The 15960-nt window shown below is 44.3% G+C and overlaps 1 long non-coding RNA gene across 1 annotated transcript; it reads right to left on the bottom strand.

The window, feature by feature from the left end:
* Positions 1-9374: 9374 nt before the first annotated feature.
* On the bottom strand, positions 9375-11249 carry LOC138117046 (uncharacterized). The gene is made up of 3 exons (XR_011154475.1): positions 10956-11249; positions 10676-10882; positions 9375-10478 (listed from the first exon to the last, which is right to left on the bottom strand). It is a non-coding gene; the product is annotated as an uncharacterized lncRNA (long non-coding RNA).
* Between the last annotated feature and the right edge of the window lie 4711 nt (positions 11250-15960).

The following is a 15960-nucleotide window of genomic DNA, read 5'->3' as shown; positions in this document are numbered from 1 at the left end:
CAGCATTCATAGGATGAAAAGTAAAATGTGCTTAAAATTTTCCTGATGAAAGTCCTGTTAATAAGAAGAAAGGTTTTGATTAAATACTCTTAATTCAGCAGGCTTGTTTAGGAAGTGTAAATACAGTGCAGTGGAGCTTTCCCACCCATGAAGGGAAAGGGCACAGGGACTGACAGAGATGTATTTTTTGGGTTCCTGAGGAGGATAGAGAAGGCACAATACAATTAAAAGGAAAACCACTTGAGTTCTGGTTTGCTTAGGCTTTGCAGTCACTGAGGGCTCTGACTTTATCAGGACGGTGTGCTCAGATCAATGGTTTTATCTTCCTGGTGCTTTTGTATTGACTGGCCATGGATTGCTATATGATTTTTTAAATGTAAACATGAATGTGTCTATCCTGGGGGGAAGAAAGGGAGTCAGGAAGAACAATACACTGTGTGTGCACAGCAGGGAAACAGCACCGAGGCATCTCTGTGAATTTCCTCTCAATAAAGGATTTGTAGCTTATTGCAGAGCATGACTTGAATACTGTGGATGGACCAAGCTTTGCCCCTGCCCTTTGTGGGCACACAGGTGGAGTTATCCTGCCTAACAGTGGGAATAATGGGAAGTTCTATTCTTTTATTCTTGTAGCACAGGCAGGTTTTGAAATGACTCTTTGAAGCAACCAAAGCTTCTTTACTGAGAGCTGTGATGGCAGAGCTGTGATGGCAGAGCTGCCAAAGCCCAGTGTAACACAGGGAGGGCCCTTCCCAGGCTCAGCTCTCTGTCACTACACAGTGCCACCATGCAGTGCCCATGGAAAACCTGCTTCCCAACCAAAGGGGCATTAGGAAGCCATTTACTCAGTTTGCATTGAGGTTTTAGTGTCTCCTGGTGGCTCTCAATATGCTGTGCTCTGTGCTTAAACAGATGTTTGCTCACAAACCACAGCACCAGAGAATTGCTGTGGCCAGCAGGGAATGGTGAGTTTGGACACCTGTGTCGTGGGTTTGCACACCTGTGTTGGGGCAGTGATGGATTTGCACACCTGTGTCATGGGTTTGCACACCTTTGTTGGGGCAGTGATGGATTTGCACACCTGTGTCATGGGTTTGCACACCTGTGTTGTGGGTTTGCACACCTGTGTCGTGGGTTTGCACACCTGTGCTGGGGCAGTGATGGATTTGCACACCTGTGTCGTGGGTTTGCACACCTGTGTTGGGGCAGTGATGGATTTGCACACCTGTGTCGTGGGTTTGCACACCTGTGCTGGGGCAGTGATGGATTTGCACACCTGTGTCATGGGTTTGCACACCTGTGCTGGGGCAGTGATGGATTTGCACACCTGTGTCATGGGTTTGCACACCTGTGCTGGGGCAGTGATGGATTTGCACACCTGTGTCATGGGTTTGCACACCTGTGTTGGGGCAGTGATGGATTTGCACACCTGTGTCATGGGTTTGCACACTTGTGTCATGGGTTTGCACACCTGTGTTGGGGCAGTGATGGATTTGCACACCTGTGTCATGGATTTGCACACCTGTGTCGTGGGTTTGCACACCTGTGCTGGGGCAATGGCCTTCCCCCCTCATGGAGAGGAGAATGGGAGTCTTGGCCCATGTCACAGCCTAAATCCTGTGGGGTTTGTTTGGCCACATCTCAGGTTCCCATGTGAGAGAAAAAGGCAGAAATAATCATTTCCCCTTCACATTTCTGTAGATTTAACTATTCTTAACTAGGAGAAAACAAAGGCATCTTTTAAAATATAACTTTTAATGATTTAGTGTTATTAAAATAGTGAAGCCAAAGTGGTAGAAGTTTGATGCCTACCCAGTCAAATGGCTGTTTGTTGGAAAAGCCAAGTTAGTGTGAATTGTAAGGAGAAAAATCCAGTCAAATAGGAAAGTAAGGTCCAGCTGCTTAAATCTCTGGAGAAAAACTGACTGTAGCCATGCAGAGAGTGCTTGGATCCTGCTCTTCCAGTTGCTGAATTGTGCTGGGCAGGATTCCCCAAAGCAGGTTTTGTCTGGGGAAGTCCCTTCAGCAGAGCTGGGCTGTCTTGCCTTCCACAGCAATGATTCCATCTCATGTTGTATGAAGCCATATAATGGGAATTTTTTGTGTCACAGGATTCTTACCCTTAAAATCAGATAAAAAGAACTTGTAGTTGATGAACTTCAGTGAGGAAAGTCAATATAAATTATTCTGACAGGGAAACTTTGCCATTCAAATGGGTTTTGTGCAATCTGTAAATCAAACTCTTCATTTTGCACGATTTATCTGATCTTTGCAATATGAAGTGATACAATCTGGTCTTTTTTTACTTAAATCCAATACAGTTAAAGCATTTAGTGTTTTACACACCTTTCCAAAGCTTTGGGAGCTTCCATGGTGAGTGTGACTTGAGACGGGGTTGTGCATCTGAGCTAGGAAGCACAGCTGGGAGAGGGGGTCAGTTTGATTTGTGATGTAACAGCAATAAAGTTTTGGGTTTTTTTCAGGACTTTCTCCCTTGTGCTGACTTACTGCTGCTTCCAGAAGCTTTCCTTTGAGTATTTCTACCTCAGACTCTTCATTTCCTGTCCAGGATCATAACCCCTCTCTTCCCAATCATTTCAGTTTTCACTCTTTGAATTCTTTGTCTCTGTTACAAGAGCCTCAGATAAATAATTAAAATAAAGACAAAGTAAGGGTAAGGGGGTTTCTCTATGTCTGACAGGCAGCACTAACAAGATGCTTCTGTTTTTTTTCCCATTTCCCTCTACTTCACTTGTCCTTTACATTTTGGAACAAGAACTACCTGTTGGTCTAGGTCTGCACTGTACCTAGCATAAGGTAGGATCCATCTTTGTTAATTTGTAATGATATTATTATATTTTTATTTAGTTTAAATGGGACTTTCATCATCTTGAAATCAGAACTGAATAGGAAGAAGTATCATTACTCCCAACTATAAGTGTAAATAAATAACAAAGAGAAAATAATCTCTGTTATTTTTTTTTCCTAAATTATCAAAATTAATGATTTTTCTTCTTCCCTACACCACAGCTTCCCTTGAGGGGCATGGGAAATGAGATATCAACAGTGTCAGATTGCAATTAAAAAGCCTGGGAGTGGAAGGTCTGAGGAGTGCCAGGGCGCTGTTGGACCCTCCGTTTGCACTTCACACACAGAGCACAAACGCTGGCACTGCAGAGCTCCAGGCACCTCCACAGCTGTGTCAGGAGAGTTCACAGCCAAGAGAAACGGCTTTTGAGATCTCCCTTTTCCACATCAATCCTCTGTCTTTGTTTTTCTTCACATGCTGATTCCTTTCTGCTCCTGGTGCTCTGAGAAGTGTAGAAACGTGAGATGCAAAAAGAAAGCCTTGGAAGTGTTTTAACAAAGCAGCTTTGGTGTCTCACAAAGTCCTGCCCTAATGTATGGGAACATCCAGAATGGAAATACTGTCCTTGCATTATTAATCATGCTATCAACTGAATAGCAAAGTGCTTTATAACCTTCTTCCCAAATTAATTCTGCATTCTAGAAAATTGAAATGAGTTTAAGTCTGTACCAATTCTGTAGAGTCATATATGCCAAATTATTTCTTATTTGCAACAGCGTAGTTCCTCATGTAAATTATAATGAACTTTATTTCTCAGCCTCCTGTTGGTCTTAAAATGAAAATCATCTAAGGTCTGTCATAACTGCAGAATGGTGGGGCTGTATGTCCATCCATCTCAAGATAATATTTTTTAACAACAATCCAAATAGTTCATAGAATCCGGAATGGTTTGGGTTGGAAGGGCCTTAAAACTCATCCACTCCCACCCCCTGCCACGGCCAGGGACACATTCACCCAGACCAGGTTTCTCCAAGCCATTTCCAGCCTGGCCTTGGTAATTGCACTTCCAATGTCAAATTAACCCCTTGCAAATGAACAGGGCAGAGTCCTGGGAATGTTTAAGGGATCTGTGGGATAGCCTGGCCTGTGCATCTCCAGCAGGGCTGGTTGTTGCTGCTCTCTTTGTCATGGTTGAATTACAATCTATGGAGTCACTTCCAAAATGGGAAAGGTTTTGGAAAAGAGGCACCAAGCACTGAGGCGGAAGGCTGAGCTTTATTTGGTGTAATTTCTCACGTGTGCATTGTTACAAGCTGCAAGCTGGAGGAAGTGGTGACCTATGCACACCTTGAAAATTAGTACAAGGCAAATTAGCAGAGAGTCACAGAACTTGCCAAGGGCATTCTTTTTGAAGTGTCTGGAGAATTAATAAGAGGTGTAGATGCTGTATGTATAACACATAAAGTCGATCCGCGCTGTTCAGCTAAAAATCCAGCTGTCACAGGCAGACTGCTCATGTCCAAAGACAGTCTTAAAAATTGATGGCTTTGTAAAATAAATAAAGCTCACATACTATTTAAATCCACTGCTTCATTTGATTTTTATTTCAGGTTTAAGAGGAAGCAGTGTTTTGGCTCTGGAGCATTTCCCCTGCACACTTAGGGTGTCACAGCCAACGCTGATGGGGGACACCCATGGCAGCACCGTTAATGCCACAGATGCTCCTGTTTCTGAGGAATGAGAGGCAATTCCAGGGCCAGTTCTCAGGATGCTGATTTTTAAACCTGAGCAATCATGGAAATAGCAGGGGGAAAAATATCAAAGATGTCTTTTTAATACAGGCTCTTGGATGGAGTAACCATCCAGAATTACATGTCAGAAGCATGATCCCTTTTCTTTGCAGAACGGAGCATTATAGACTCCTGATACCAGGGGAAAAGCTGGCTCTCCTAGTGCTGCTCTGCTCTATGAAGTGCTCAGACAGCTGATTCATCTATGGAACTTGGTCATCATTTGACTCTGGATATTTTGTTCAAAATTTTTTTTTTGGTGATTCACGAAGCCCTTATCAGAATTCATGCAGCACTTCACAAATCAACTAGGAGCTTAAAAAAAAAAAATTAGCAGTAATGAGCTCATTTCCATAGAAATAGAACCAGGCTCACTGGTGGGTCAAACTGTTCTGCACTTCCTCTTTCCAGTGTTTTCCTCAATTCTTTTCCATTTATTTCATGCATCATTATCTTCCATTTTCTGTATATCTAAACCATGCCATTTGGCTTTTTGTCCTCTAACCAGCAACTGCCACTTCAAGTTATCTCCAAATGGTGTTAAAAAGTTGTCATCCATATTTCACCCGAGAAAGTTTAAAATTCATTGTCATATTGCAAGCCATTACTCATGACAGTTTCCTCAATAGATTACAAATCATAGTTTGAAAGTAGCATTGAGCAAAAATTTCTAATGCACAAGCCTCTACGTTCCTGCTGGATTAGTAATGTGTTTTAATGATATTGCATTTGTATTCTTTCAGCTTTCTTTCATGAGACATCAAAGAAGCAGCAGAATGTATCTTTCCTATTTCAGACAGACCACAATACTTCAGTGCTTTCCTTCCTTCAGAATTACTGCTAGCCAAGATGAAAGACAAGGTCTGGTGAGCAAAACCTGGGCCATCTGAAAAGAGATGGGATCCCTCGGAGGGTCTCAATTTGTTGGGAAGAGGGAATTGCCCTCAGTTTCATCCACCACAGCATAGGGCTTCTTAGGGCAGGTTCCAGAGGAGGAACGCCGTGGTCGTGTCTAACAGACCAGGGTGGAAGGTCACACACAGGTCCTGCAGATGCTCAGATTGTTTTGTGCATTTTCATCCAGGAGGCAAAGAAGGAATGAGAAAGAAGATTTTATGGCCTGAAATCACACACACAGAGTTCCTGCTGAGGGCTGTGCATGTTGTTGAGGAAAACCAGAAAAGATGAGGGAACTGGCCTGGGAGTGGACTGGACATGGTTGTCCATGTGTGCTTTAGCTGTAAGACAAGGTGCAAATGCTGATGGTAATGCAATACCCAGACATCTATTTCAGTAACTCTATATAGTCACGATCTATATAATCACATATATGAGGAAAGAGAAGCTGTTTGCAGTAGCTCTACATCACACAAAACCCCTGGGATTCTGGAAAACAAAGGAGTTTGAATAGGAAAATAATATTATTGAAATCCCTTCTATGAAGGAGAAAAACCCCTTCAGGAAGTACTGCACTGGAAAGCAACTCTTTCTCCTGATTCATACCAGATGAGTCTATATCTGGATCTGAAGATAGAAGAGGGTTCTGCATCCACTGGAGCTGTCCATCTCCTGGGATGAAAACTGCTGGGATGCACAGGTGAGTGAGGTGAGAAGGAAACCCCATCTCTGCTGGAACTTGCATCCATCTCTGTTCTGGAACAGGGAGTTGCATGCTGAAATAAACAGCTTCAAAGGAAAACAAAAAAAATTGTTCTGGGAACAGATTTTCTACCAAAGATGGTGGAGTGTGCCCAGAAATCCTCACAGAGCAGAACATGGAGTAGGGCCAGGAGGGTAAAGCATACAAGGTTCATCTTTTCAGGAGACAGCGTTATTCCAGGGGAATATTGCAAGTGACATCGTAGTGTAAGGCAGCCACTGCTCCCTTCAGCAGAGAGAAGGGGTCTCACAGTGTTCCCTTCTCCTCATTTTTGTCAGACAGGAGAGTACATCAAATGAAAGCTTGGTCTACTGACTCCTGTATTACATTTCCTGTGAGAGCAGCACTACTGGGACCAATAATATGCATATTTTAACACCAGGCAAAAGTGCAAACGACCTCCAAAAGCAATTAGACAAAAAGCACAGAGCACAAGGTCATTAGTGACTGTGAGACAAAATGGGCAGGGTAAAGCAATAGGTTTAATTGTCCCCAGCCAGTGATTCCTGAGCTGCTTCTGTGGGAAGTGTGTGAGCCCCATTTCTTGCACTCTTCCCTGCCTTCCCTGTTATCCATGGTGAAATTTTGCTGGAGAAAGGAGGTCAGCCAGACACTGCAGACCTTTGGCATGGAGGAGGAGAGGAACACCAAACCCCTTTCCTTCCTGTGTCATGGAGTGCTGCAGAACCATGATCCCAGACTGCCCCAGGACGTGCAGTATTTTTGTCCTGTTTGATTTGTAGCAAAGGGCATAACAAGGCCAGCAGCTGGCTTGGATTTCCAGGCTTGAATAATGAATCTTTGCTGGGAAAGAAGAAGAAATTCCACAGCCTGAGCTGGATGGCACTCTCACCTGTCACTGCTGTAGGAGACACCTCTGCTCCCCTCCTCATAAACGGCTCCTTGTTTTGTGAGCAGTGGTGTTGAAGCCACGTGGTGATGGAGTGGAAATGAACACATGGAACAGAGTGAAAACTGCTGCAGACTACAGAGATCTTGACCATTTCTTTATTTCCAGCTCTTTTTCCTCTTTATTTAAGCTCTCTCTCTCTTAGAGATGATGGTGAAGAATATCTCCTGGTCTTTCTGTGAGGGAGATTTTCACTTTGTCTTTCAGAAAGCACAGTGAAGAGGGAACAGGATCTAAGCTGATGTGACAGAGCCAACAAAACCCAAGCCAAATGTTTGGTTTGATTCTTGTTTCTTCCTATTTTGCTTCTTGAGGGAAATTCTGTAGGGACAAGATTAATCATACAGACTGGCTGTGGTTCCTCCAGGCACCTCCCTGCTGCAAATCATCCTGGGCTTTATGAGAGAAATCAGGAACTCTCCCATTAAAACTTCCCAGTGACCAGTTTTGTGGTTAATTGTCAGCTGGTTTTTCTGACACCCATCTGTAATGCCATCCTTCTGTGCAGGAATTTCTGAGGAAGCTTTACTGAGCACAGATGAAGGAAAGTTTCCTTAGCAACAGGAATAACATGGAATACTGAAAAGCTCTCTGGTGACTCTGCTTGTTTCTGTACATGAAAAAAAGGCCCTTTTTCTCTACTTTTTTTTTTTTTTTTTTTTTTTTTTTTTTTTTTTTGGTGGGATGCAATAGAAAGACTCAGCATACAACCTGACATTTCCTGCCTACTTTCAATTTTTCAGGCAAATGAAGTTAAAAAAACTTCAAGGCAAGCATCAAGTAATTCTCTTAGTATGCCCAATTCCTTCATTAATTAATTTGCAGAAGCCTATTAGCATATAGCAAAAAAGGCATGATTTAGCCTGACTTGTATCCAAGGAAACGTGTATACTTAATAACTGAGTTAATACTTTGCATCTCCGTAGCACTTCTCTAGCTGTGCTTGGAGGACTTTCAGGCCAGCTTTTAAATGCATTTAGACATCTCCAGATGCAGAGAGGTGCCTGGAGAGTTTTCAGAAAGTGATTTCAATAATCCATCGGTTATCTGTCAGCTCCCTTGTGAGAGGCAGCAAAAGAACCATTCCAGTGGTGCAGAAGATTAGAAAAAAAAATCACAATAAAGCTTTGAAAGAGTTAAGAGATAATCCAACCTTATGATTCCTACCATTGGGCTTTAATGACTAACTAATGCTCCCTGCAAGGCAAGCCTGGGTAACTAATGCAGCTTAGGAGAAAAAAGAACATTTTTCTGGGAGTGGGGGACATCGGGGGCTGCTGTCCTGCAGAGGTGGCTCCCCTGGAAGGTGCACCCTAGCTCAGTCCTCTCATCACCCCCAGGGACCCCTGAGCCCCTGAGCCCTCCCCTGTTGTGGCAAGGGCCAAGCACTGAGCCACGAGAAGCCTTGTGGGACAACAGATCTATGTGGTGGCAATAACTAATAGCCACATCTTAGCTCCTCCCATCTCTGACTCAGTTCCCCCCTTAAAGCAGAGGTTTTGGAGGGTTAGGTTCACTTTTCTACTTGGATATGACCACCCTCTATAAATAACACTCAGCCTTTGATTTGCTGAGACCAAGCATGCCAAAGGTTTGATTTTCTGCAATAGCTCCTCCATCATTCCAGGATTCCTTGTCGTTGCTTATTTTAGTTGGAATTCATCTTTCTAGAACGTGGGGTTGAAGTGCATTAGAATTACAGCACAAAAAAAATGGGTTTAGGTCCTCACAAACTAACTTTTGCCTCCTTCTCAAGTGTGAATTAGCCAGGAACTTCTAAATCTCTGGTACCAGAACTATTGGAAAGAAACGCTTGGGATTAGGTCTGGTGAAATGAAAAGTTTTCTTTATTTTATCACTTGAAAAGGAGTTCTGGTCTCAAAATCTTGTTGGCTAAGGTTTTTAAAATTTCCTGCTTTTTGCCTCCATGAGCAATGATACATTAAGGGAAGAAAGTAGATTATGAAGACAAAACCAACGGAATGGTAAATAATACTTGCACAGAAGCATTGCTGGCTGAGGGGCTGAACTCAGAGATGCTATTCTGAGACTGCTATCATTTCATTGATTCTCTCAACTGGGAAATCACAGCAAAAAAATTTCTGCCAAAGCTCAAAATATCTATTAGATAAAATATCTAGTACCGCAAAGTAACTGGTTGAGAAATGTAAACAAAGAAAGAAGAGAATTTTTTTGTGTGAAATCTTTATATCATGTATTTTTACACCAGTTTATGCTTCCAAAAGACAATGTTTAAAAGCACGTAAAACAAGTGAGTAAGGCTGAGTACATTTTCCTGCATACATTTAATTGTACCTTTCATGGTGCAGTAATAAAATGGCATAGCAGGACCATCATTGTGGCCAGAAGAGATTTCATTGTAACGCAAGTTTAATTGCCGCGAATGACTTACAACCATGTTATTAACAACACAATGCGCTTGATATTTTTATGTATTTGTGGGGTGAGAGACTGAAATGTGTTTGCCAGGAGCTGACAAACTAAATTCTGGGTCAGGGACTAGAACAAGCTACTCCATCTCCTGGTGATGAGCACTGAGATACAGAAACTGCTGCACCAGAGGACGGCAGGGCTTTACATCGAATCTCTCATGACAAGATGACATTTTCCACCTGCTACAAAACCCAAACAGTGCATCACACACCTGCTAAATCTGAGATAAAGAATCCAAGAATGACAGCATTATGGGCAGGATTTCACCTCCTGGGCCCAGGGTTTTTGTTTAGACGCCGTGTGTGTGGCTGGCAGCATCCTGCAGCTCCTGCCTGCTGGCATTTCTGGTGTGCTGAGCCTTTGAGGGGACTCAGACACCCTGGGAGAGGGGCTTTGAAATAAGGCCTGGGGATATCATGGAGCTCCATTGATCCAGGAAGGGAAAAACCGAGGAGGACTCGGCCTGCTGGCGCTGTCTGGATTTCCAGCAAGTCCCTCTCCTTGGGAGGCATCTTGGCAAGGGCTGTGAGAGGATGTGCTGTGAGGTTTGGGACAGCAGTGTCCCTCTGTGCCCCAGAGCAGAGCAGGGCTCTCACCCAGCAGCTCCCAGTGTGCACAGTGAGCTCTGCCTCTACCCACACAGCCCTTCCCGGATTTCTCCACTGGAAAAAACAGGAATGCTGTGTGACCCAAAGCTCCCGGGGACATCTCCTGAGAAAATGCCCCCCTGAGGGGAAGCTGAAATGACAGGAGCAGTGCAGAGAGCTTTCCAAATGGAACACAACACAGACACGCTGGTTCTGAAGCAGCTCTGTGGAAAATTTATGGATAAAATTCCTTGGAAATTTGCTTCTCCTACAAATCAAAAGTTAATCACAGATTAAACCCCCTAAGCTTGCCTGGCTCCCTAGCCCACCCATAGCTCTCAACCATTCCCCAGCACAGGCAGTACTTTTTAGGCTCAGCAGATTTTCCACCTCTTTTAATCTACTTATTGCACGTGCCACAATGCTGCCACTACCTTGGGAAGGTCACCCCTAGTTTTTGATTACCTCATGGCCAAGTTTTCTTGCTCCAGGTGTGCTGAGCCCCCGTTAGAGCTGTGGGAACTGCCTTTGGGGACAGGCTGGTGTTGGGAGTTCATGCTGGGGTTTCACTGCTCCTGCTGCAACACTGTAGGACAGGGGTGTCTCTTCTCCACAGATGGAGGGTTTGGAAAAAGAGGGAGTTTTCACTGGCTACCAGCAGTGCTGTGTTTCCTGTGAGTAACCAAACACACATGCACAGGCTGTTATGAGGTGTTCTGTGGCTGAAGGGAGGAGCATGTATTACCTGGAGTGTGCCTCTGACCCGAAACTCAGTTACTGCACTGACAGCCTGCAGGCTGAGGGTAGGGGAAGGGATTTGCCAACTTGTATGAAATTGGTGCTGATGGTTGACAGCTTGGCCTAAATAAAATTCAACCTCCCCCAGATGTTGCAGTTCCTTTGGCTTTGTTTGAGTTCACAATGGAAGCAGTGTGAAGGAAACTTCCCATGGAGGAAGCTCCATCCCAGCCATGCAGGACCCACTCCAAGGGTCCCACTGGCAACACCTGAGCTGGGACAGAGGCCCCTCCACAGCTGCTCCCCCCACACTCCCACCAGGTTCCCCTCTGCTCCGGGTTTCCCATGACAGAGTCTCAAACATCCTGATCCTTAAAGTGATTTAATCTTGCTGCAACAACAAAATCACAGCTCAAGCTGGTGCCTCTCAGGAGGAACCTGAACAAAGGGTACCCTGATACCACATTCCTGGTGATTCCTGGCACCTGTGACAGTCCTGGTTATCCTGGCACTGTGGCCGCCCGAGATCATTAATGGCTCATGTGGCCACTCCTGGTGATTCCTGGCACCTGTGACTAGTGCTGGTGATCCCTGATCCCTGGCTCTGTGACCACCCCAGGTGAACTGGCTTCTCTGTGCTGAGCCTCTCTATCCTCGTGTCACTGTCTGGTAAGTGTTATTTATTAATTATACTGACTGTGGCAGTAAAGTGATAGCTGGGGTTTTTTTCAGGTTGAAATGTGACACCTATCCTGGTTTGCCACTCACAGAAACTGATTCCCACATACCATGCTCTCAAGTCTCATCTAAGGCTCTCAGATCCCATAGCCAGTACAGGCATTTCAGTGACAAGAAATATAAACTTCCAATAATTAATTGAACTTTGTTAACATACAAATGAAGCTCTTCAAAGAGAGCAAAATAGGTTCAGTGGAGTAGCTGAATCAAAAGCTGCTTCTGTATTTGGCTGCCCCTGAGGAAAATGAAGGGGAGGTTCCCAGAGCTCCCGAGTCAGCAGGGAGCCTGAAACTGTTGTTTCCATGAACCTGAGAACTGCTGGTGGCTGCTGCCCATTAGTGATTAGAATTCTGTGGTCTGAAGACCTTGCCTTGGTGAATTTTGCATTAGTCTGGCCTGCAATAGAAGGAGAAATCCAGGCAGCTGCTACAGAGCAGGGTGCTTTGGAAAGCACACCCTTCCTCAAGTGCAATTCTCAACACTGAAATGTTTTAGGCTATTATTTGGATGTTAAAATAAATAGAGTTAAACCAATCTTTCTTTTGAGCAGTCTCAGTGTGTATGGGTTATACTCCTGCTGTGGCTCTGATGATGAAGTCCTTTGATGGCACAGTCTACAGGATTATTTGCCCTCCTACAGACCTGTCACTACTAATTTGGAGTATAAGTGTGGCAGGACAGATGCTTCATTTCTTTCCAGCTAAACCAGGAAGCATGGGTGGATTCTTGAATCCTTGGCTTGTTTGTGCACCTTACACTCCTGCTGTGGATTTTAGAGTTTAGGGTTTGTATTTTTGGTTTAAAGTACTGGTTTTCCTCTTCTAAAACACTTTGAATACTTACTCATATCTACTGTTTAATGCTGAAATTAAGCTGAGGAGGCAAAGATCAGAAACTGCCTGTGCTCCTGTTCCAAGGGTGATGCTGAGAGCTGCAGCCGGCAGGGGCAGCGTTTGATGGTCCAGGGGAAGGGGAGGCAGCAGGAGGTGCTGCATGGAGCCCTGGGGCTGAGGGACAAGAAGACTGAATGCAGAAAGGGTCCCAGCCCATGAGAGGGGAATGCAGAGCTCGGACTGACAGTTCTGGCTCTATGAACAGGCTCTGGCTGCTCCCTTGATCCTGGAACTTGGCCTGCTGGGAGAAGAATCGAGATTATTCAGTCAGACTCAAAGTCAGAAGGGGGAAGCATTAGGGTCACTTTGGCCTTTTGTAAGAAAACCTAAATGCCACTGATGAGCCATCTTGCTGCTTTTCATCACTCGTTTAAAAAAAATGCACAGCTTCTGGAAACGAGACTCCCATTTTAGAGGCAAATTCTCTGCAGGTGTAAACTTGTTTACCTCAGTGAAGAAGTGCCAACTCTACCAATGACCTTCTAGCCTCTGCCAGTATTTCAGTGCTTTACCCCCTGAAAGGCAAGGGCACTGTCCTGCCTGGCATCTGTCCCTTCTGGCATCCTAAAATTTCAGTCCTATCCCTTTTCAGCCTTGCTTTTCTCTGGTGAGTTCAGTAGGGAGTTTATTGTGAGTTGAAGGAGTTTGTGCTGAGTAGGGTTCAGGGAGGCTCATTTTCCTTCAAAGCTTGCAAACCTCTTTTTTCAATAGTATTAATGATTGTTAGGTGTCTCGAAGATTCAACTTACAGAACCTATTTTAAAACATTTTTTTATGCTTTTAACTGCTTATAAGATTGTTTCCAAAGTGCAAACTGCGCTGTGCTCTGGTGGCTCAGGTTCCCAAAACGCACGAGCACTTGGTTTGATTTACTGCTGTGCTTCTCAAACATGTTTAAAGCAGACAGTGCACGTCGCTCTGTCAGCTGCTGGTCTGAGCTGTTGTTTGTTTTGCTGAACTCCCCTTCTATTGCATAATTGCATTTGCCAGGTGGAAGTGAGAGCTGTCTTTTTGAAATCATAATTAATAGTGTCTTGGGAGTTTCCTCCAACTAAATCCTGCTCCAGTTTGTTCATCTCTGCGCACCCAGTGCACATCAGTCACCCTCCCACAGCAGCTTTCAAGGTTAGCAGCCTGCATGCCCAAGGATAGGTGGCCTACTTAGTTATTAAACAAAATTACTTTTGGTGAGTGACAATAGAGTCAGTGATGCTGGGGCTTCTGGAGAGGGGGAAAAAATATTTTAATCAGTAAAAATAGGAGGTAGTTTATACAGTGTTAGAAAACTAGAGCCACACATGGAAAACTATGTCTGTGAAATAATTTCTTCTAAGTCCTATTAGGATGTAAATGTGATTTAAATTAAATCAAGGAAAGTGACCAACAATTATAAAATCCCATTTCTGAAAAATCGAGTTTAGGATTTGCACTATTTCTCTATCAGACCTTGGTGCTATCTCTGTAATAAAAGGTGAAAAGGTGACTCACGCTATTTAAAAAGGAGGTTATTGCAAATTGAAGCTGGAGCTATAATTGGGTCTCCTGCTGATGCAAGTGAGGAAAAAACAATTAGTGGAACGCTAAGAAAAAAAGGCTAATCTCCAAAAGTGGTGGAAAATAGCAAGTTGTTTCCCTGGCATGCCGACAAGGATAATGACAGCCAAGGCTCTCCTGCAGAAGTTTCCAGGCTGGACAGCTGGACAGTGTGAGTGACTTCCCTGACACAGGGAAAAGGTGCTTTTTTGTGTGTGTTTGCTGTACACCTCTGGCATTCCAAGGGTCTGTGGGTTTTATTTGCTGTATTTGCCCATTAGCAATATTGCCATTTTGAATTGTGCTCTATTTTTCCCTTCAGTGGGGGGATGTGAGAGTAGCTGAGCTGCAGCTGGCCATTGTATTGCAGAACACACAGGAGCATCCCAGACCTGCTGCAGCTCTCAGAAAAACCTCCCCTCTCCTGACTGGATTTATCCTTCATAATTGGCCTTATATTACTGAGTTTTTCTAAGCTTTTGTAAGGCCTGCCTTATCAATATTGTATAGAAAATGTTCTTTCCTGAAGCCTCGTATGAGCAGCAAAGGTCAGGGATGACGGCAGCTTGAAAATCCACATTTTTATTTGACCTCTCTGTGCTTAACAAGTGTTTAATTCTCTTCCTCCCCGACGGGAAGGGTGATGTGCTGGGGCTGTGACACCAAGGAGTCTTAAATTATCCCTCCTGCCTCAAACTCACTTTTGTGAAACACTGCAGCTCTGAGGCTTGTCACTCTTGGGGCTGATCCCCAAGAGCGTGTCCTTTTGCTGCTGCAGGGTGTTTGCAGGGTGGTGGCTGGGCAGAGGGGAATCCTCAGCATCCCCAGCTTCATTCTCATTTAGAACAACATTGTTGTTGAAATACGACCTTTTCTGTGGTATGGAACCAGCTGAAAGTTTAATATCGAATTAGTGCTTGTAGGAGTTGTCAGTGTCAGGGCCATTTGGCAAAGCCTGCGAGGCATCTCTGTCTCCTGTCAGGGCTGGGAAGTTGCTGGGATTTGACAGACAGTGTGACAGCCATGTTCATCACCATGCACACAGGGGTGGGGGCATTGTCCCCCTGGATCAGGAAGCAACACCCTTATGAGCCCTGTGTGTCCTGTACGGAAAACAGAGCTTGCACCTTGGTGCAGGGGGGGAAAATGTGAGGCTGGAGCTCTGGGATGTGCTGTGGGAGCTTGGAAATGCCCTTCTCTGCGAGGCATTCTGTGCCTGATTTGTAATCCTGGAATATCTGGAGCAGGCAGATGCAGTGAAGGGAAGCAGGAATCCCTGTGTTCCTCAGGGCACGCTTCCATGGAAGTTATGCTTTCAGTGGGGTAAGTGCAGCCTGGCAGGAGACTGCAAAATATTCAGGCATCCTTCCAGTCCTCCATGTGCCAGTTTTTTATCAGCCCAGCAAGTGCTGATCCCCACGCTGGCTCATCCTAGGCAGGGCTTTAGTTAGGTGAGTTCTCTGCCTTGCAGCTGATTAATCATTGATTGCAAAGTTTGGTTTGAAAGAGAAAAGCCTCAGAAACTTTGTGAGTGTGATTTTTTTTTTTCCCCCTTTTCTTTTCTTTTACAGCAATGTGAGGTAACCTACTGGGCTGTGGGCTTGGCTCTTTTGGGCTGCATATTGTGACAAATATTAAACCAACTTTAAATCTGTTAATTTAGCTAATGTTGCTCTATTACAAACCTGCTGCAACTTACCCTTTTGTCTTAGTTTCTAAGTTTCTAGTAGCTTCTTTCATGTATTTTTGGCCTTATAAATTTCAATCAGTTGGAAAAAAAAAATTAATTGATCCTAGGTCAGTGCCACAGTTCATTGTTGCATGTCCTTTAAACAACTGCTTTCTCAT

Source organism: Aphelocoma coerulescens, chromosome 11 (assembly GCF_041296385.1).
Source record: "Aphelocoma coerulescens isolate FSJ_1873_10779 chromosome 11, UR_Acoe_1.0, whole genome shotgun sequence".
Lineage (NCBI taxonomy): Eukaryota > Metazoa > Chordata > Aves > Passeriformes > Corvidae > Aphelocoma > Aphelocoma coerulescens.
Note: the sequence above shows the minus strand (reverse complement) of the source record. Positions and strands in the feature narration are given on the sequence as shown.